Genomic DNA, 21536 nt, shown 5'->3' with positions numbered 1-21536 from the left:
GAGGCCACAACAGTGAGAGGCCCGCGTACCGCAAAAAAATTGCAGGGCATGCCCACCATACATTAAAAATAAAACATTTTCAAAATTAAAAAAAAATGTATCATAGTAAATTTGGAAAAACTGAAAACATGGGAAGACACCTGGTAAATGACTGAAAAGATTAATAAATAGAAAAGAGGGGAAATAAGGGGGATGAAATTGTCCCTACAAAATACTAAAATTGTGTATATTTAATTCAACCAACAAATATATATTCAAACCCCATAAGCCAGACCCTGTTCTAGGCAATTGGGACGGGTCAACGAACAGAGCCCTGCCCTCAGGAAGCTATCAGTCTAGCAGTTGGCCAAACAGTGTGCTAACCGTGTTAGAACAGACAAAGGGACCTGAGGAGAAGATACAGACAGACGCGAGCACAGAGAGATTTGGGTTTGTGATAAGCCATGATAACCAGCTCCTGGCTCCTTACCAAGCCTCCCTCCTGCCCTCCTGGGGATCTAAGTTTATTCCAATTCCCAGCTGCTCATTTTCCACAGACTGGAAAACAAACCAACCAACAAAACAAACAAAACACAAGAGCAACAATGGTAACAAGAGGTGACCAGAGAGCCCTGAAGTCTACTTTTGACTACTGTGGATTTATTATTTAGATTTCTGGATTCCCTGTGAATTAGAGGTAGTTAGAACTTCATTCTCATCCTCCTATGCTGGGTGACTGAGAATTAGCTATATGCCGAAAAGATTTTATCATTCAATAGTTAGAGATGCTTATTCAGTCTTCAATTTTGGTCTGATATTTTAGGGGTTAACTTTAAATTATTTTATTCAAACCTAGTAAATATAAATGAAATTTATATCAACTTCCCACCATTCTCTACCTGCCTGTTCCCTGTGAAATTCAGCATTTCAGGGGAAAAAACACAGACTTTGTTGGGGTGGCCTATTAACAATGGACCACTAGATCTTTTCAGACTCCTAAAGCATATCGTTAGAACTCCAACGTGCCCTCATTTATAGTCAGTGATTTTTATGAGCTTCTCTGCAATTTAACTCTGTGGGTGTTTAAGATTTAAAATGGAAGTCATGAGGCATATCTTCACCTGAAATTAAGTCACTCTTATCACAATATATCACCCCAAACTAATTCTCTTCAAGAACAAGAAGAACTCAAATACTGAGGATTATCAAATATCTCCCCTGCAAACAATCTGATTCTTCTCAATGACATAAAAGATGACAGGATGAATGCTAGCTAAATATTAATGAACAAGGTAGAATCAATTCTGGGAATTCAAAAGTAATATTCTTTATCATTTTTCCTATCATGTAATTCCAAATTCAGAACCTCCATCTTCTACAATTAAATTCATGCTAAATACAGAAGTGCCTATTTTTGTTTCCAGATTGATGAATTAGGATTTGCAACACAGGCTAGATCACATGATGGCAATGTTCTTTGCAAAATGCTGATTACACATTTATTAGATTTGTTGACACACTTTAATTACACATGCCATACTAGAGGCGCAGAGAAAACTAGGAAAACCTACTTCATTTACTCACTGAGCACTAATGGTAACTTCTCACATGCTTTTATATTTCAAGAGGAATGACAAACTAACATTTATAGAATAACTACTGTGTTCCAGGCACTGTACTATGTGTTTACACACACATTATGGACTCTTTTCCTTAAAAAAATATGATCATGTGATTCGTCCATGTTGCTGCATGTCACTGTGGCTCATTCTTTTACATTTTTTTATAGTATTCCAGTATACGAAAAATACCACCATGTATGTATCCAGTCTACTCTGATGTCCATCAAAGTTGTTCCCAGTCCAGGGCTCTGACAACAACGTTGCTATGAATATTCGTGTACATGTCTTCTGGTGCATATGTGTGTGTTTAGGAACGAAATTACTGGGTGGTAGGCTCTGGTCACGGTCGGCTTTAGTATACAGTGGTACTTTCTCAAAATAGCTGTACTAATTTATAATCCTATCATCAGAGTATTCAAGTTCCTATTGCCATTTTAACTTCCTAACAGTGTTTGGGAGCAAAAGCTGATAAACATACAATGTCAACTTCCACATCTTTACAGCTTCCACATCTTTACAGCTTCTATATCTTTACAACTTCCATATCTTTATATACAATATAGATTTTATGACTTGCCCAAAATTATAGTTGGATGTGGTTAAAAAGAAAAGCTTATTATCACACTAAGTGAAGTAAGTCACACAGAGAAAGACAGAAAGACAAATATCATATGATATCGCTTATATGTGGCATCTGAAAAAACGATACAAATGGACTTATTTACAAAACAGAAACAGACTCACCGAATTAGGAAACAAACTTATGCTTACCAAAGGGGAAAGTGGGAGCGATGAATTAGGAATTGGGGATTAACAAATACACACTACTATATATAAAACAGATAACCAACAAGGACCTACTGTATAGCACAGGGAACTATACTTAATGTTTTGTAAGAACCTGTAAGGGAAAAGAATCTGAAAAAGAATATATACATATATATATAATATTATATATATATATATCTGAATCACAATGCTGTATACCTGAAACGAAACAACATTGTAAATCAACTCTATCTCAATAAAAATTAATTTTTTAAAAAAAGAAAATCAAGTACAGAGAATTCTAAAAGAGAAAATAATAATACACAAGATGACACCTCTAGTTTGGGCACTGTCACTAGCAGATGATGGAGTAATGCTTTTAAGGTTGAAAGTAAAAATAACTTTCAACCTAGAGTACTTACGCCACCCAAATTATTAATCATGAGTGAATGCAAAATTAAAGATGTTCCTACCTTAAAGGATTCAAAATTCACGTCCCACACACACTCTTCCTCAGGTTTTGAGTTTTAGTAAAAGGATTCCCCAAATGAAAAAGATGTGACTTATGGTAAACAGGGGACCAACCAAACAGAGCAGTGAGAAGCAGCCTCGGAATAGCAGCTGGGCACCAGGCCTCGGAGCCCAGCCTGAAGCCGGGGATGGAGGCCTTGGGGGGCAGGGGGATGTTTTTAACCCTGAAGGAGACCAAAAAAGAAAAGCTTACCAGTCAGAGACACCTGACTGCACGCCTGCCCTGTGCCTCGCTCTGTGCTCTGTGAACACGTCTGGAATATACCCTGCACGCGAAGTTCTACGTGCTCCATAAAAGGTTCTGTGGGTTTCCCAGCTTCATCTTCAGCGAGGTTCAGGTGAGCAGGTAAAGACAGGCAAGGGCTTCATGAACCTGCAGGTGTCACTGAAACCGAGCAGGACCCTGTGGGGCTCCTGGGCACAAAAGCCTTTCTGTGTCCCCCGTTTCTTGATTACAGGAAACAGGCTTCATTCAGCCTCCGTGACCTTCCCTGAGTTCCAAAGGGCAGGTTGTTGCTAATCAGGGAAGGGAGGGGATGCAGAGACAAGGGCAGAGCAGTCAAGAAACAATACGACAGGAGGACTTCCCTGGTGGCGCAGTGGTTAAGAATCCGCCTGCCAATGCAGGGGACATGGGTTTGAGCCCTGGTCCAGGAAGATCTCACATGCCGCGGAGCAACTAAGCCCGTGTGCCACAACTACAGAGCCTGTGCTCTAGAGCCCGCGAGCCACAACTACTGAGCCCACGTGCCTAGAGCCTGTGCTCCACAACAAGAGAAACCACCGCAGTGAGAAGCCCGCGCACCACAACCAAGAGTAGCCCCTGCTCACCGCAATGAAGACCCAACGCAGCCAAAGATATGTATATAAGTAAATTAAAAAAGAAAAGAAACAATAGTACAGCCTTGGGGCAGGGTCCAGTTTTCCCCTCAAGGGATACACAGAACAATATCTTTTAGCTGTTTTGCAGATTCTGAAGCTCCCACCAGGAGGGAGAAGTTAACTGTCTGCTGCCCACAAGCACACAGACCCCAGACCGGTTGGAACCAGAAGGTTGATGAGGCTGACTCCCGATGACCTCACCACCAACCAATCAGAAGAATGTCCGCAAGCTGACCGCCCTCTTTGAACCATTCCTATAAAACTCCTCACGAGCCCCTCCAGGGCGGGACACGCAGTTTGGAGGGCATTAGTCCGCTGTGGCCCCCTTTGCCTGGCAAAGCAATAAAGCTGTTCTTTTCTACTTCACCCAAAACTCTGTCACCGAATTTCGGTACCAGGGCTCAGAGGCCAAATTTCGGCTACATCACCTGCAGGCAAGGTGCACATTTCAGCGAGTTCCGCAGAGCAGGGCAGCAGTGGGGCTGTCTACAAGGCGCCCACGTGGCGTTGAAGTTGCCAGGCTCAGTTCCGTCCCGCCGGGTGTTAGTTGTTTCTTTTGCGTCTCGGGACCTTGACCGACTGCGGGGTCTGCAGACCAAGGTTAGTCACAGACTGGGTAGAGAAACGCACACGGCCAGGCATGACTCTGGCTCCACACACACCAAGGGCACAGGTCAAGAGCTCCACCTTTACACAGGCTGGCGGTGTGCTGGAAAGACAAGAACCTTCCCTTCCTGAGCCCTCCTGGTTTCCCAGCCCATCCTCAGATCTTGGAAACTCTCTCTCCAACACACCTGCACTTGAAGACTCTGCCCGGGGTGACTGTACCATTCAGAACTCATTTTATTGCAAATAATAGTAGTAAACACAACTTCAAAGGGGGTACACACTAATGGGAGTTTGAGCTCTCACAACTAGATGCTTAATCCCACCTGAGCAGTGAAGTTCTCCGGGGTCTGTTGAAGGCTGGAGCGCTATCTTAGATTCCCGGGGAAAGCCCTGCCACTCAACATGGTTGGACCATGCCTACCATGACCTGGGCAATGTCACAGACTCGCTGGTTAGGCCTGAGTTCCTGGAGCCGGTCGCTTTGTATTATTCTTATTGGTTTAGATGAATCATGTCCACCCAATAGATGGCGATGGGACTAAACCCTCCCAAACAGCACGGTGCCTGTGAAGAAGATTATGGGGGGGAAAACTGGTGTCTACCACAGTGATCCTGACTGTCCCTTCTAGACTGAATAGTCAATGTTAAATGAGAGATGCACATGAGTAGGTTCATGTGTGTATTTCTCTGGGTCGCGGGCCTATGGCTTTCTTCAGATTATTATAATAGTTTGTGACCTTAAGATAGGACTACTGCTTTATCATCTGATTACGTATCTTGATATATGAGAAAACCATTAATGACATCTTATAAATTAGGCTAAAATTCAAATACCCTTAAGATGACTGAGGCAGCTAAACTTGTTTTCAACGAGTGTCATCTCCGTCTCCGTAGAGGCAGATTCTGGGGCAGATCACAGGGGAGGGGACTTTCCTGTGCCGTCAAATCCAGGACGTGGCGAGCAGGGCTGCCCTGTCCCCTGAGAGATGCCCAGGGAAGCACAAGAGCTCTCAATGGGCACATGAGTCTGCAGAGCCTGGTTTCCCTTAAGTAGACCGACTTGATGGAGGGGATAGAGCTGGGAGCCATGTGCACAGGGACTGCGCCTGGTCCCCGAGGGGCCGCACGCCCATCCCTCCCCACCTGTCAGCCCGCTGGCAGGCCCCGTGAGCAGGACACCTTCCCTGGCTGATCACTTCTGGCCCGTATCTGCCTCTGCTCCGCCTGAATGGCCTTCCCTGCAGTCCTGGGGGATCTTGATCCAGGACTAATGAAGGATTCAAGCGAGTTGCTAGGCTATTTCTCATCTTGGACCAAAACCTCAGGACTCTAAAGTGATGGGTGGCTGCCCAGGGTCTGCAGAAGACTTCAGTCTGTACAGGCGAATTGAGACATGGACCCAGAAGTAGTCATAATGCTTCATGATCCTGACTAGCACAGATAATTCATTAATCTGCACTAAAAACTCTCTCTTCTAGAACAATTCAGGGAGGATGCCTAAGTACATAAAATGGTCCGGACCTCATCAGTGTCTCTCTCACAAACGTCTCAAGAAAGGATTGTAATAAATATGACAGGGAAATTTATCATGGCCACCATTGCTCATTTATTTTTCTCTTTTATTCCTTCTCTAGCGTTAGGAACTATATTTCTTTCCTTTCCTCTGAATCCAAGATTATGAGGAGACATCAGGTTATGATCCATCCCATGGGGAAACATCTTTGTTTCAACGCACCTCTTTGCATCAAATTCCAAATGGAAACCTAGAGGTCCAGCTGGTAGAATTAATCAACCTAAAAATCTTATTCTGTCCACGACCACACATCCCTTTCAATTTACCACCGATTTGGATTCTCACTTCATCCTTCTTATCAGCAGGCTTGGGAGAGAACTGGTCCTCGTTTTTCTACGCCCATATTCTCAGGGTTATTCACTCTTATTTGCCCCAAGGCTGCCACCCTCTTGTCATTTTCGTGTCTGTTCAAGCTTTGCCCAAGCATATTCCTCAGAACCCAAGGTCTAAGGGATGTTAGTGGGTCTAACAACATCCCTTATATTGTTAGATGATAATACTTGTCTAATGAATAAATACCTATTATGTGCTATGAATTGTATTTGTATAACTGGCTCCAAGTAGACCTCATTCCTGATTTCATGAAGTTCATTATCAAAGGGCTATTTGAAAATAAAGAAGTACTCACAGCTAAAGAATTTTGGAAACATTGAATTTGTTTTTAAAAAAGGGTTCCGTAGTGAGGCCTTTCTAAAACTCATTACTGTGCTCACATATACTGTTAATTTCAAGAAGACTGACCACCCCACAAACGTATGGAATCTTGGTATCGTTTCTTTGTCTGGGGGTGAGTCCACAGGTGTGCTCTGTAGGGGCGCAGTTCCAGCAATGCCATTTTCTTGGTTTGCAAGACACAGTATTCTTTGGATTCACTGCTTCTCTTCTCTAAACCTCATGCTCAGCTTCCATAAATGCTCCTTTCTCTGTCTGCACTTTTTAAACGATAACCAGTTTCACACTTTTCTTCATACACTCTTCTCTGTAATCCTTAAGCTCCTGTTTAAAAACTCTTCATTTTTAAACAGTTTTAGTCTAACAAAAAAGTTGCAAATTTAAGCGTGAATTCCTGCGTACCCTAATGTTAACATCCGTACAGCAATAGTACAAGCAGCAAAATCAGGAAATTAATATTGCTCCAATACTCTGAACTAAAGAATGTGTTGGATTTCCCCGGCTTTTTCATGAAGGTCCTTTTTCTGTTGCAGGATCCAATCTCGGATCTGAAGTGGCATGAGTTACCACCCATGAGATAATTTCTTCTTGTTCCAGAGAGTGTGAACCTTCCCCCTCCCCCCTTAAAGCTGCCCCCAGGGGCCTTCATGGCTCCCACCCACCTGCACTTAACCTCCACCAAATCACCAACTGTTCAGGCTGAATTCTTCCTACTGGGGTCTGAAGCATCAGAATCAAGTAAGTAAGTGTTCACATCCTTTTTCTTTTTTTAAAGTTTTATTGGAGTATAGTTGATTTACAATGTTGTATCAGTTTCTGCTGTACAACAAAGTGATTCAGTTATACACATACATATAGCCACTCTTTTTAAGATTCTATTCCCATATAGGTCATTACAGAGTATTGAATAGAGTTCCCTGTGCTATACAGCGGGTTCTTATATAGATATATCTATATTTACATACAGATATAGATGTACAGATATAAATAGGAAAATAAGATATGGAAAGTAAGAGATACAGCTGTCTTTATTTGTGGATCGTGTGATCAAATATACAGAATCAACCAAAACTTATCATTAGAACTAATGAGAGAGTTGTGAGATTAATGGCTACAAGATCAGTTTGTGAAAATAAATGACCTTTCAGCAAATATATCAGAGCCATAGTTTCTGCAACAGCAGGACACTGCTATTGTATGATAATGTTCCCCTGATGTACAAGAACTTTACCTAGTGAACAGCCAATTCGACTAATGCCCCAATAGCTAAATGATGATTTTGATTAACTTACTTCCTTTCCACCACTGACTATCCAGTATGGTGCTGGCGTAAAGCAGTAAGATTCAGAGCCTAGGTCTGAAGTCCAGATCTGCATCTTAGTGGACATGGGACCACAGGCAAGTTACTTAACATCTCTGAGTCCTTGCAAGAGCACCTCGGAGGACCACTGTGAGGGTTAAGTGAAAGAAATCCACTCCTGGCACACAGTCTTCTATCTTCTAATCCACAGAGAAACCGTCCTCCTTTTCTTGCCTAATCACGAGGAATACTTCCTCCTTTTCCAAACTGCTGCACTTTACCCAAAGAAATTAAAAATGCCTGGTCCACCATGAAGCACTTTCTTTATTTCTAACTGTATTTTCACAGCTGTTGAGATATTGCTTTGCTGACCCTGGATTAACTTTCTAGTCTATTTCCCATAATACCACACCCAGATCCAAGTAATTGTTTTTCTCCTGCGACCCTAATACCATTACCAATTTTCTAACTTTGAATCTTCCACTTCAGATATTGAAATCCATTTAGATGATAAAAGGAGCTCATGTTGCCTCGGTTTTTACTCACCGACACACTCGTTACCACCCAGGGGCTACCTTCACACCCCTCCAATAAACATCCGTTCCGGGTATCCATTTTACACGAAACACAACAAAAATGGATGTATATGGCGCTATCAAAGCAACAGTGCTGCAAAGGGATCTTCGATGGGGAGTAATGTAAATTTAAAAATTTGTAGTCTCTGATACATTTGTCCGGAATAAGACTTCAAAGTCTCCCATAGTATCGAATCCATATATGTAGAGCTTTTCTCACCTTTTTGAAAGTTGGGTAAAGGCATAAATTTTACACTTGAATCTTCCATCTTCAAAGTTGCCTTCCGTGCAGCAATTTACTCAATCTATAGCCCTTAACATAAAAGCTATAATTTAACAAGTAGATTTAAAAAAATAAATGGGTATTTTTCTGCTCTCCTGGATAAATGGAAACATTTGCCTCATTCCAGTATGTGGATGTACCAAGTAGGAATTTCTAGACTTAAGCTTACTTATAACTCCTGCTCACCCCCTCCTCCTTCCTCTTTTCCAGCTAGTAAATGTCATAGTGACATTTCCTTGTTTGTAATAGCACATAATTTAAAGATTTTGACTGGGTCATTTTGCCTTTTCCATCAATCTTTTTCTTGACTCTCCTTAATTTAACACCTCTACAACCCAGGAGAGAGTACGTGACGTGACAGCTCAGAGCTCCACCAAGGATTCCGCAAGTTATTAAGTGGATTCTGATGTGTCTAGAATTAAAATAGATACTTTAAGAATATAGGAACTATTTAGAAAGATTAAGGGGTTTTGATAATGTCCTGGTGAACCATAACTTAAAGAGAACAGGAAGTTTTATTGATGCAGAATCACTAAAATGTATGAGACAGGAAATATAGGTTTTCTTTGACTATATTTCTTGGCCTGTTTCTTCAAAAAACTTCATTGTTTTATAATGCGAAAGTTTATAACTCTCTTGCTCTACTGATCCGACTGGATTTTGGAAGGGTTGCCTCTCTTAACCCTAGTCAAACTCAGAGACAAGAAACTCAGCACACATGGATATTACGGAATTTATTATTTTCACTTAGGAAATCAACATCATTAATCAATAAAGCTTTGCTAAAAACACTTTAAAAAACCTGGTGGAGGGCTTCCCTAGTGGCACAGTGGTTAAGAATCCGTCTGCCAGTGCAGGGGACACGGGTTCGTTCCCTGCCGGGAAGCTCCCACATGCCGCGGAGCAACTAAGCCCATGCGCCACAACTACTGAGCCTGCGTGCCACAACTACTGAGACTGTGCTCTAGAGCCCACGAGCCACAACTCCTGAAGCCTGGGCGCCTAGAGCCCGTGCTCTGCAACAAGAGAAGCCACTGCAATGAGAAGCCCGCGCACCGCAAGGAAGAGTAGTCCCCGCTCGCCGCAACTAGAGAAAGCCTGCGTGCAGCAACCAAGACCCAGTGCAGCCAAAATAAATAAATTTTAAAAAATACCCTTTAAAAAAAAAAAAACTTGGGCTTCCCTGGTGGCGCAGTGGTTAAGAGTCCGCCTGCCGATGCAGGGGACACGGGTTCGTGCCCCGGTCCGGGAAGATCCCACATGCCGCGGAGCGGCTGGGCCCGTGAGCCATGGCCGCTGAGCCTGCGCGTCCGGAGCCTGTGCTCCGCAACGGGAGAGGCCACAACAGTGAGAGGCCCGCGTAACGCAAAAAAAATAAATAAATAAAAATAAATTAAAAAAAAAAACAACTTGGTGGATCCCTCACTATTTGGATCCACTCTCCTATCACCAAAGTTCTTCTGCATTGTCCACATCATCCACAAATATTTACTGGCCATGAACTAAGGGCAAGGTTCTAGCGCCTGTTCCAGGAATAAAAATATATGGAAAAATACAGAGTTGGCTCCCAAGTTTTTTTTAATAATATAGCTGAGTAGACAAGCACAAAATATATTTAGAAATATAATATTAGTATTTTCTAGGCCCCTGGAGACCACCTAACACAATAAACTCTTTAATAAAAGTGGCTAAACATGGAGATGCTGATTCCTTGGCAACGGCCACAAAGCCAGTTGAGAGCCTAGCGGACCATGGGAAGCCCACTCTTTTCCTTCCTATTTCAATCCTCCTCTCCAAATGAATGGTACCACAATTTCTAATCACAGATCAAAGAAATGAGGGACCATTACGTGCAAACTACGACGAAGACCCTTTTCCCAAAATGAAAGACTTCCGGCGATTTGTCACAATCACATACCAAATGCGTCACTTAATACGTGACGCATTACTCAGGGAAGCAATGGAGCCCGGCTACTCAAAGTGTGCTCTGAGGGGAGAAACTACCAGAGCAGGCCGAGAAGAAGATGCTGTCTGAAGCGGACAGCTGACCCAAGACGCTGGACCAGGCCTGTATACAAAAAAAATGGGTGCTCTGAGGATGACCGCCAATAGCAGCGTTGGGGGGCTTTCGAAGAAATGCAGAATCTCGGGCCCCACCCCAGAACTACTCAATCAGAATATGCGTTCTTACGAGAATGCCTAGGTGAGGGGTGTACACGGCAAGGTTTGAGAAGCACCACGCTAGCGGGGATTTTAGCGTGAAGGGTGAATTTGCCACGAGTTCCCACTTTCCTTGGATACACAAGAGCACGTAAGCAACCCCCGTACTTAATGAGTAAAGAAAATGGAAACTTTCCATTTTGGCGAGGCTGCCTGTGTTCTTTAGATAAAGCACCATCTCAAGCGAAGCACGGTGTCCTCCACTGCCCAGCGGAAACCCCAGCGCTTCCGTGAATCCTTTTCAAATCACAGAAGCCAAGACACATCCTCTCAGTACACACACTGCGCTTAGGGAGCATCCCCCCTTACACATGTCACCAACTGCTCGGTGTTCTCAGCGATGTAAGATAACTCCAAGTAGAGAGAGAACCAAGCTTCACAGCATCTTCCTAACTCAGTTTCAACTGAGGCACCAGAAGTTAAGAACTGCAATGACGGTAGCCAAGCATCCCTACAGCCTGAAGGGTCTGTTAGACTGTTAATACAGGAAACGATAAAAGGGTTTGAAATGGATAGCACACAATAGCCATCACCCACCTGAGGGGAAGCTTCCAATACAGAGAGTTGGTGGAATTCTCTGGAATCTCCATCCTTCCGGTGGAGAAGGATGTACAACCGGATGAGGAAAAGCAAAGCTGTTGGTTGTCTCCGAGAACAGAGTTCCCCTCAGGGAGCTTGAAATGGGGCCCCCCGAAGCATAAAGCAGTGGTACACAGACTCCTCCTGGAAAAATTTAAAATCGAGGAGCTGAACCCAGAGTGCCTCTCAGGCAGCCGGATGTGAAGAGTGAGCAAGCTGTACCAGTAATGGTGACGGGAAACAGGATGCTTCTCATGAACCAGAAATGGACCACGTGGGAGGTGGAAGCCAGGAGCCCCACCCAACGGAGCAAAGTACCTAGCCCAGGGTGACACCAGGAAGCGTGAGGATGGGGACGGTACCACAGCTGGGGAAGATGCTACAGTCACCCCTCAATATCCTGTGTGAGCACATTCAAAGAAAACGCCCTGAAAACACCCCACGAAAATAAAAGGTCACTTTTGTGCATTCGCCACATCTAGAGCCATCTGTGACCCTCCATATTCGCTCTGCCTTTCCCCTCATTTCTTCTCTGTCTGAACTCAGCCTTGGAGGAGTGACAAATGGGGACTGGTGGGCGCAGAAGAGGAATAAGAAACGTGCCAGGAAGGAGGCACAGAGAAGCCGCCCCCCACCCGTCCCACAGGCTTCTGGACCTCAAACAGGTCAAGCTGAGAGAGAGGAGAAGCCTGTCTTAAGCTTATTTCAGTAGACTGGCCTGGGCATTTTAACTTCTGAAATCACACTATTTGTAACAGAAAAGGACCCAGCAAAAGCTAAATAGCTTCACAAATCTGGGTACAAACTAGCCAAAGATTTGTTTCAAAGGCACAGGTGGAAAAAAATAAGGTCGTTTCATGAAAGCTCCATGAGTCCAGGGCATTCAGAAGAACCTGGGAATTCATTGAAGGAGGAGGTCGGGTCTCAGGCTTATTGAAGCCCCCAGGCGCTTTACACATTCCACATCATTTTTCCCAGAGCTCATTTGATAGCGAAAACTGTAGAAACCCCCCAAAGGAGCTCAAATTAAAAAGCAAAAACAATAACAAACAAATGTATTGTGGATGTGATCGAGATATTCTGGGCAGTGGAGACCTTGTCCGACCCTCATCTTGAACCTATATTCAATGTTACATCAAACGACCCAACTCCAATTGCCACAGAAAAGCCAGGTCTAGCCATATAGCACATCAGTGAGCCCACAGGTTTTCTTGCTACTTCTCTGAAAAGTGACATACGACACCCAACATTTCTATTCTGTTCCCCAACCCACATCTCCTGGCCGCCAGCAACATCATCTTTTTCTTCCTTGTTCCCTTTTATCTCTTGCTATAAAGCCTCACACATACCCTCTATTTTTCTGACAAGTTCAGCTCTGGCGAGCTCTGTCCACTAATAACCTGGAACGTAGCCATCAGTCCCACTCCTGCTTAGAAAGCAATTCAGTGACTTTTGTTTCCCCCTCACTTGTGTCTCCTGAGATACACAGCAAGAATGCAAAGAAGCTTATCAAAAAGTCTGTTCAACCAAAACAGTTCTATTTGGTAGGAATGGGGAGACGGAGTGAAAAATAGGAACTCTTGGTAGTAATTACAGAGTTTTCTTTATTTTCTATCAACTTTACATATTGGACATCTCAGGAAACAGAAGGAGCCTATGAGGAAATAAAGGGGAGTAGAGACAGGCTTCACGTGAACTGTACCCAGAAAGTCTGAAAGTGAGGCCGGGTCCTCTGAGTCTCAGGGGTCATCGTGTCTGTCACCTCTGCTGCTCCCCCCTCCCCTTTCTCCCAACAGTTATCCTTAGCAGCCCATGACCGTACATGGCTGTCAGAGTCTATGTGATCTTACCTGTGAGCCCTCTGTCCTCTGATGGGTGTCTCTTAGCTCAAATTTCCAAGAGAGTGTTTGACTGGCTCAGCACATCCTGGGGATTTATTCCCCTGGGAGCACGTGGTCGGCCCTGGTCTAAACAGCTGTATCAGGAGAAGGTCGAGTCCTCTGTTTCAAACAGGAAAGGAGGGGCGTGGGCAGGGTTCTACTGTCACAGACCATAAATGGCCCGGGAAGCAATGAATAGCATCTCTGGTACACACATGTCCAGCTGGGAGTTGACGAGTGAATTAAGAAAGAAATGTTGCACCACCACAAAAGTGGATACAGCCGGGGAGAAGATAATACACATTGCTTTATTGTTTTTATTTGTTTCATGTTGTGTTCCTCTTGATGATTTCTCAGACTCTTGACTGTTACGCAGAGGAAATTAAGCTGCAGAGTTCCTGTACTGGAAAGAACGAGACTATTCTCACAGGTTCCAAATAAAAAGCACCAGAAGCCAATACAGACAATGTGAAGTAATAACTGTCTATCAGAATTCTGTGTGTCCCTCAGTTGCCAAAGATCACAGTTATCAATCAGGGAAGAAGAAAAGGTGTGTTGCACTAAGCCTTGCGTCTGCGTGCTATTTCTATGACTGTAGGACACATGCTATGACCCGGCTAAACACTGCTGACCACTCTTTTCTCTGACCAACTGCAATCCTGCAATGTGGCTGTACTCATGTTTCACACCCCCTGGTATTTTATGCTGTTGTTTCCTGTCTCATCTGTGAAAATCCTATGTCACTCATAAAAGTAGCAGTTTTGTTTTTTTTTTAAGAACAGTAAACAAGGAGTCCAATGCCTATGAAATACATAAATAAACCTCAGCACTGAGGAAAGGAATAGATAGACTTAGGGGTTGAAACTTACTGAATAACAAAATGCATTACTATTTATTTATACATTTTCAGTTTGAACACATTTTCTTGCTTTCTACCCCCCCCCCCCGTGACCACAAGTGCTTTGCATATAATCATGGAGCTCCATTTCCTCAGTTTAAAAAAAAAAAAGAGAAATAAAAACTTAGGTATCTACCTTAGTAGCTATTATGAAGATGAAATAAGATAACATTCAGGAAAAAGTTGTGAAAAGCGGAAGCACAGAGAAAGGCATCTCAAACTGTTGCTGGCCTCTTCATTTCATTTAGGACCTTCCAGTCTTCAGGCCTCAAGTTTATGTCAGATATTCATGGTGTTTGTCTTTACGCTAAAGTGTGAAGGACTCCCACTGGCTTAGAGTTTCCATTGAGTACATTTTACTACAGAAATGCCTTTGATTTCTATGCCCAGGGATGTCTTAATAATGGCAATCACTTCGCCCTGGCTCTTCCTAGGGTTGAAATATCATCAGCAAGTAAGAGCTTGACAGGGCTCTGAAACCTAGTGAATGTCCTCAGTTTTCACATAATAAAAAAAAAAAAAAAGGCCCAGAGAGCTGCAGCCACTTCCCTGAGACTCAACCCAAACAGGAGGCACAGCTCAACCCACTGTGAGACCCAGTCATTCCCCTTTCCCTCAATGCCACATTCCTCCGCCGAACGAGTTTTTCCACATCTGAACTCATACATTTGAGATGACTTTAGCAAAGGCCCCATGCATCTTCATCTTTTATTTTATGAAAAATAAAATTAAAAAATATGAACTTGTTCTGCTGCATTCACATTTGGTCAGATATAATTTTTAATTATCTAGTCATGTCTAAATATCTTATGTCTTCTTAACTGCATTTGAAAATTTCATTTAAAAAAAAGGAAGACGGAAGTGTGGGATTAACAGATACATACTACTACATATAAAGGAGATACACAACAAGGTCCTCCTGTATAGCACAGGGAACTATATTTGATATCCTGTGATAAACCGTAATGGAAAAGAATCTGAAAAAGAATATATATACGTATAATTGAATCACCTTACTGTACTCCTGAAATTAACACAACATTGTAAATCAGCTACATTGTTCAATAAAAAATTGTTTTAAATTTTAAAAATAGAAAAAGGAAGATGATAGAGACACTTGAAAGAGCATTATCATCATGTGGCATGAAGACAATTCAAACTTTCCAAGGCCCTAAAATGTGGGGAGGGGATGAGTGAGGTGTCAGATAACTTTCCTCCACCTCTGCTGACTGAATATAGATTTCCAGGCCCTTAGTCAAAAGTAATACGAGATTTGGGATCTACAAAATTCCAATCCCTCTGTTTCCTTCACAAGATACTAGATGCGAGATCATTAAAATACTGCACTTGAGGGACAGCTTTTGACTTAAAACAATCCAACCGGTTAGACCAGAAAAACATTTCCTTCTCATTTACTGCCCTCTATTCCCGGTTAACTTATGCATGAGCTTATCTTTGTTTTATGCATTTTACCGAGAAAGCGAGAGGACAATGAAAAATTTAAAAATCAATAAAACGTAAACCAAAATAACATAAATAGATTTTCACTAATATTCTGGAAGTCATTAAAGCAATTTATGTTTCATGCATTCCATTAAACTTTCTAAAATTCTCCAGGATGATTTAGATTCTGGGTAGCTAAAAGAATTTACATATATATATTTTTATTTATATGGGTTTCTTTTCCTATTTCTTTCAGAAATTACTAACCACACAAGGAAGCTCCTTGTTCAGCATGAAGAACCATGGTTGGCAAGACAAACCCTGACGAGGACACACCCTTGGGAACATTAAATACCACTGAAGCGTCCTTACGCTGATACAGCATGTGGCCCTTGACTTTGTGTGCAAATAAAGAAGACAGACGTGAAACAGCCCTGGTTCCATGGAATCTGGCAAGTCTGGGAAGCAGGGAACGAAAATTGAGTCTTGACTCTCTCACGAACTACTTATACCCTGTTGGATCTCAGGTTTTATGAAATGAGAGGATTGAGCAAAATTACCTGAGCAAAATTATCTTTGGTTTTTGTTTAATTTTTTAACTTTCTAGACAATTCTATAGGTTACATTCCATTTACAGTTATTACAAAATACTGGCTTTTAAAATACAGAGGATTCTCTTGAAATAATACCATTTGCAGCAATGCGGATGGACCTAGAGATTATCACGCTAAGAGAAGTAAGTCAGAAAGACAAATACCATATGATATCACTTATATCTGGAATCCAAAAGAGGACACAAATGAACTTATCTACAAAACAGCAACAGACTCACATGCATTTTTTAAATCTTAAGAATTGCCTCTATGAAGGGAGGGCATCAGGAAATATGTAATAATCCAGGAAAGAGAGAATGAGAAGGTAAGAAAAAAATGAAGCAACGGTGGGCAAACTTGGGAAATAAATTGGAGAAAAAATAAAACCATCACAGAAATTAAGGGGAAACTGGAATAGGAACAGAAGCAAAAAAGATACTGGCATACATTTGCAGCTACATGGATGGACCTAGAGATTATCATACTAAGTGAAGTAAGTCAGAAGGAGAAAGACAGATACCATATGATATCACTTATATATGGAATCTAAAATATGACACAAATGAACTTACCTATGAAACAGACTCACAGACATAGAGAGTAGACTTGTGGTTGCCAAGGGGGAGGGCATAGGGGGGAGGGATGGATTGGGAGTTTGGGATGAACCAATGCAAACTATTATATATAGAAGGAATAAACAGCAAGGTCCTACTGTATAGCACCGGGAACAATATTCAATATCTTGTGATAAAGCATAATGGAAAAGAATATGAAAAAGTATGTATACATATGTATACCTGAATCACTGCTGTACGGCAGAAATTAACACTACACTATAAATCAACTATACTTCAAATAAATTAATTAATTAATAAACAAAATAAAATAAAACAGAGGATTCTCTCTAATGGGAAAAACAGGCACTCCCACAGAGGATGACAGATGTCAGTGGTCAGGATCAGGGAAGCTGGGAATTCAGTAAGAGCTGTCGGCTGAGGTCCTGGTAGGTACAGAGATCAGAACAGGTAGAAAGGTCTGGAATTCAAGCCAAAAGACAAGCTGGAGAGTGGTACCTGCAACCCAGAGTTACGATGGACACCTTGTCAGGTGAATTCTAGATCTGTGATGTGCTCACTCCCAGGCCAGGGATGGTGGCTGTGATGTGCTCACTCCCAGGCCAGAACGTGGGAGGGAGGAGAAAAGGCAGGACGTGAACCACGTTATGACAGCGATAATCGCAATTCCCAAGCCTCGCGTGTGTCTGTGATGCCCAGAGCAGCGTGTGAGTCACGGCTGATCTAACCACTAGGAAGGCTTCCTAAGGAGAGGAAGTCGGTGATTCAGCTGTGTCCCCAGACCCGGTAGGGAAATCCTTCAACCCGTGAAAAGGAGGAGGAGGTGCTTAATTCCAAAAAGAAAAAGTGCAGACTGAGGAAAAGTTTGGAAAGTGGGTGAAATGGCCCATGAAGCGAAGCTCTGCGGATCTAAACTGGAAGGGGCAGGAAAGAGTGGGAAGTGAGGAGTTATCTTGGAGAAGGGAGATCATTAAATTGGCTTTTGTTTTCTGTGAAAGGGGGAAAAAGGAACAAATGAGAACCTTTCGATTTAACAAGTTATCATTTATCAGAATGTGAATTTTGGAGAACATACATTGGAGGGAAAAAAGAGAGACGGAGAGGAAAGAGTGACAAAAGAAGATATGAAAAAAGACTGAGAACCAACAAGAAGAGTGGTTCACAGAGATTTAAAGAGTCCTGGGGAGGGGAAGGTAGGAGGGTAAAGCAATACTGGGAGAATGGTACCAGCTGGCCTTTCTTTCCTGGATATGGTCTCAAAGTGCAGAGGAGCATTAAATTTTGTACTAAAGATTTAGAAAAACAGGAGCCTGCGCTGGGAGTTCTCCTGAAGGAAGAGGAGTGAAGTGGGGGGGATGCGGCGGTGGCAGCACCGACAATGGGTTTTCTTCGAGGATTGTTTGGTCCCATGTGTGAGATCGATGTTGTCCTTAATGATGGGGAAAACAGGAAAATGGCGGAAATGAAAACGGAAGTTGGCAAAGTAGAAAAGCGCTATCTTTTCTGCGATGGAGAATCTGTTTCAGGAAAGGTAAACGTAGCCTTTCAGCAACCTGGAAAGAGGCTAGAACACCAAGGAATCCGAACTGAATTTGTAGGTCAAACTGAACTTTTCAATGACAAGAGTAATACTCACGAGTCTGTAAACCTAATGAAAGAACTAGCCTTACCTGGAGAACTGGCTCGGAGCAGAAGTTATGACTTTGTATGTACGCAAGTGGAAAAGCCACGCCACTCATATCGGTGCCAATGCTGCTTAAGGTATTTCCTTAAAGTGACAACAGCAAGAAGACTGACAGACTTGGTAAAGGAATATGTATGCCCTTATTGTTCACCAGCCTGCTACCTATCCTGATGTCAACAACTCTGTTAAGATGGAAACGGGCACTGAAGATTGTCTACACGTAGAATTTGAATATAATAAATCAAAGTATCATTTAAAGGATGTGATTGTGGGAAAAATTTACTTCTTATTAGTAAGAATAAAAATCCAACACATGGGGCTTCCCTGGTGGCGCAGTGGTTGAGAATCTGCCTGCCAATGCAGGGGACGCGGGTTCGAGCCCTGGTCTGGGAGGATTCCACATGCCGCGGAGCAACTGGGCCCGTGAGCCACAACTACTGAGCCTGCGCGTCTGGAGCCTGTGCTCCGCAACAAGAGAGGCCACGATAGTGAGAGGCCTGTGCACCACGATGAAGAGTGGCCCCCGCTTGCCACAACTAGAGAAAGCCCTCGCACAGAAACGAAGACCCAACACAGCCATAAATAAATAAATTAATTAATTAAAAAAAAAAATCCAACACATGGAGTTACAATTGATTTAAAAAAGAGATCACGGGAATTGGACCCAGTGCCACAACAGAAACAATCGCTAAATATGAAATAATGGATGGTACACCAGTAAAAGGAGAATAAACTCCAATAAGACTGTTTTTAGTGGGATATGACCCAACTCCAACAGTGAGAGATGTGAACAAAAAATTTTCCATAAGGTATTTTTTTTTTAGGCTACGGACATGCAGGCTCAGTGGCAACGGCCCACGGGCCCAGCCGCTCCGCAACATGTGGGATCCTCCCGGACCGGGGCACGAACCCGTGTCCCCTGATCAGCAGGCAGACTCTCAACCACTGCGCCACCAGGGAAGCCCCATAAGGTGCTTTTTAATTCTAGTCCTTGTTGATGAGGAAGACAGGACGAACTTCAAGCAGCAGGAGGTCGTTTTGTGGAGAAAAGCTCCTGAAAAAGTGAGGAAACAGAGGGCAAACTTTCACCAGAGAGTTGAATCGCCAGAATCACAGGCATCTGCTGAGCCGCCTGAAATGTGAACTGAATAGGAGAAAAAAAGAAGAAAAAACCTCCTACATCCGTTGAGATTTAAGCTCGGCAGGTTAAAGATGGTCGCAGCGTGTAGGGCGGGGGAAAAAGCCAAAACCCCAGTTATGATAGCCTTCCTTTATCGTACAGTGCTGAGTTTATTTTATGGCATAACTAAATGTTCTTCACGTATATACATATTTAAAAAATGCTTTCTTTGAAACACTGGAACTTTCTTAAACTGCCGTGTTGTTTTTTTTTTTAACTGCACACTTTCATTTAATGATAAGCACTCAGCTATACATCAGCATAAACATTAAAGATTTTCATGTGAGTAGGTTGGTATTTGTAATTTTGCTTTCTTTCTGCATAATGTTGATTACAAATTCTTTGCTTCTCCTTGTTCAGGCTAATGATTACCTCTTATTCTCTACATGCAAAAAATTAAATATTGGGTGTTCAAATAAAATTAGAAAACCTGAGTGGCCTGTACATCCTGCAAAGATTTAAAACATGGCATTTCAGTATTTTTGAAAACTACATTTATGATTTTCCATACATGTTTGAGAAATGCATACAAGTGTTTCACTGTAGGTGCCTCTGAGTCCACCATTCCATGGCTTCCTGAATTTTGTTCTCTTTGAAGTCTTCTGTGGTGTGAATTTAAAATTTTTTTCCATAAGAGATTATGTGGCATGTCATTGCAGCTTTTTTGGGGGGGTGGGTACCAGATTAAGTAACCATTTTGCTACTACTAACTGATAGGTACCACTGTATGTTTTCTGCAATGTGGAGTTGACTCTATGTTGGCATTTTAGTTTGTTAAAACTATATAATTTTTCCATAAATACTTTGAAAAAAAATTTTTTGGTTTAATGAATCTTTTTAGCACATATATGCAAATATAATTTTCTTGCAAATATTCTCTTCCCTTTTCAGGGGAAAATTTGAGGATGGGGGACCCAGGAGAACAGGTGAAGTATGTAGTTACCCAGATCTGGACAATTTCATGTTTGTTAAATTGGAACCTTGACTAGTTCAAACTCAAATGTAAACTTCTTCATCCACTCTGTTTAAATTTTTTAAACATTAAATTCAAGTAATATTCAAACCCTCTACAAAAGAAGGTTGCAGTCATGTGTTTTTATGCTATGCGTGGGGTCTGACTGCAAAGACACTAAATGTGGGGTGTAGGAACTGAAACGAAGCCTGTTGTGTGAAACTACTTTCACTTATGGTTCAGTGGTTCTGTACCAATTTTTTTTTATACACTTCAGTGCAACTCTTGTCAGTTAACCTTACTTTATGAGTAAGCTAAGTAACTCAAGTTACATTTCTTTAAGCCTGTTTTACTACTACGGCACTTTGAAAAATGGTCAGTAACGAACTTCTTAACTGGCAAAAGGTTCCATGTACCATGTGCTGGAGCATCTTTTTTTTTTTTTTTTTTGGTGGTACGCAGGCCTCTTACTGTTGTGGCCTCTCCCGTCGCGGAGCACAGGCTCTGGACGCACAGGCTCACGGGCCCAGCCACTCCAAGGCATGTGGGATCTTCCCAGAACCGGGGCACGAACCCGTGTCCCCTGCATTGGCAGGCGGACTCTCAACCACTGCGCCACCAGGGAAGCCCTGAAGCAGCTATTTTAAATGTGGTTATCTGTGAATGGTAATGTTTTCCTTCATGTAAGTGCCTGTTCAGAGTTTCAAAATTTTAAAATGCCAAATATTTTCATGGTCA

At 42.5% G+C, this 21536-nt stretch overlaps 1 protein-coding gene and 1 pseudogene across 2 annotated transcripts in view; one reads left to right on the top strand and one right to left on the bottom strand.

Moving 5' to 3' along the window:
* Positions 1-21536, bottom strand: part of DPP6 (dipeptidyl peptidase like 6) — a 1023012-nt gene that overhangs the window by 994970 nt on the left and 6506 nt on the right. The gene's annotated exons all lie outside the window — the stretch shown is intronic.
* Positions 18361-19900, top strand: LOC137228684 (vacuolar protein sorting-associated protein 26A-like; annotated as a pseudogene).

The sequence above is a fragment of the Pseudorca crassidens genome, chromosome 8 (assembly GCF_039906515.1).
Source record: "Pseudorca crassidens isolate mPseCra1 chromosome 8, mPseCra1.hap1, whole genome shotgun sequence".
In the NCBI taxonomy this organism is placed as follows: Eukaryota; Metazoa; Chordata; class Mammalia; order Artiodactyla; family Delphinidae; genus Pseudorca; species Pseudorca crassidens.
This window is presented reverse-complemented; position numbering and strand designations above follow the sequence as displayed.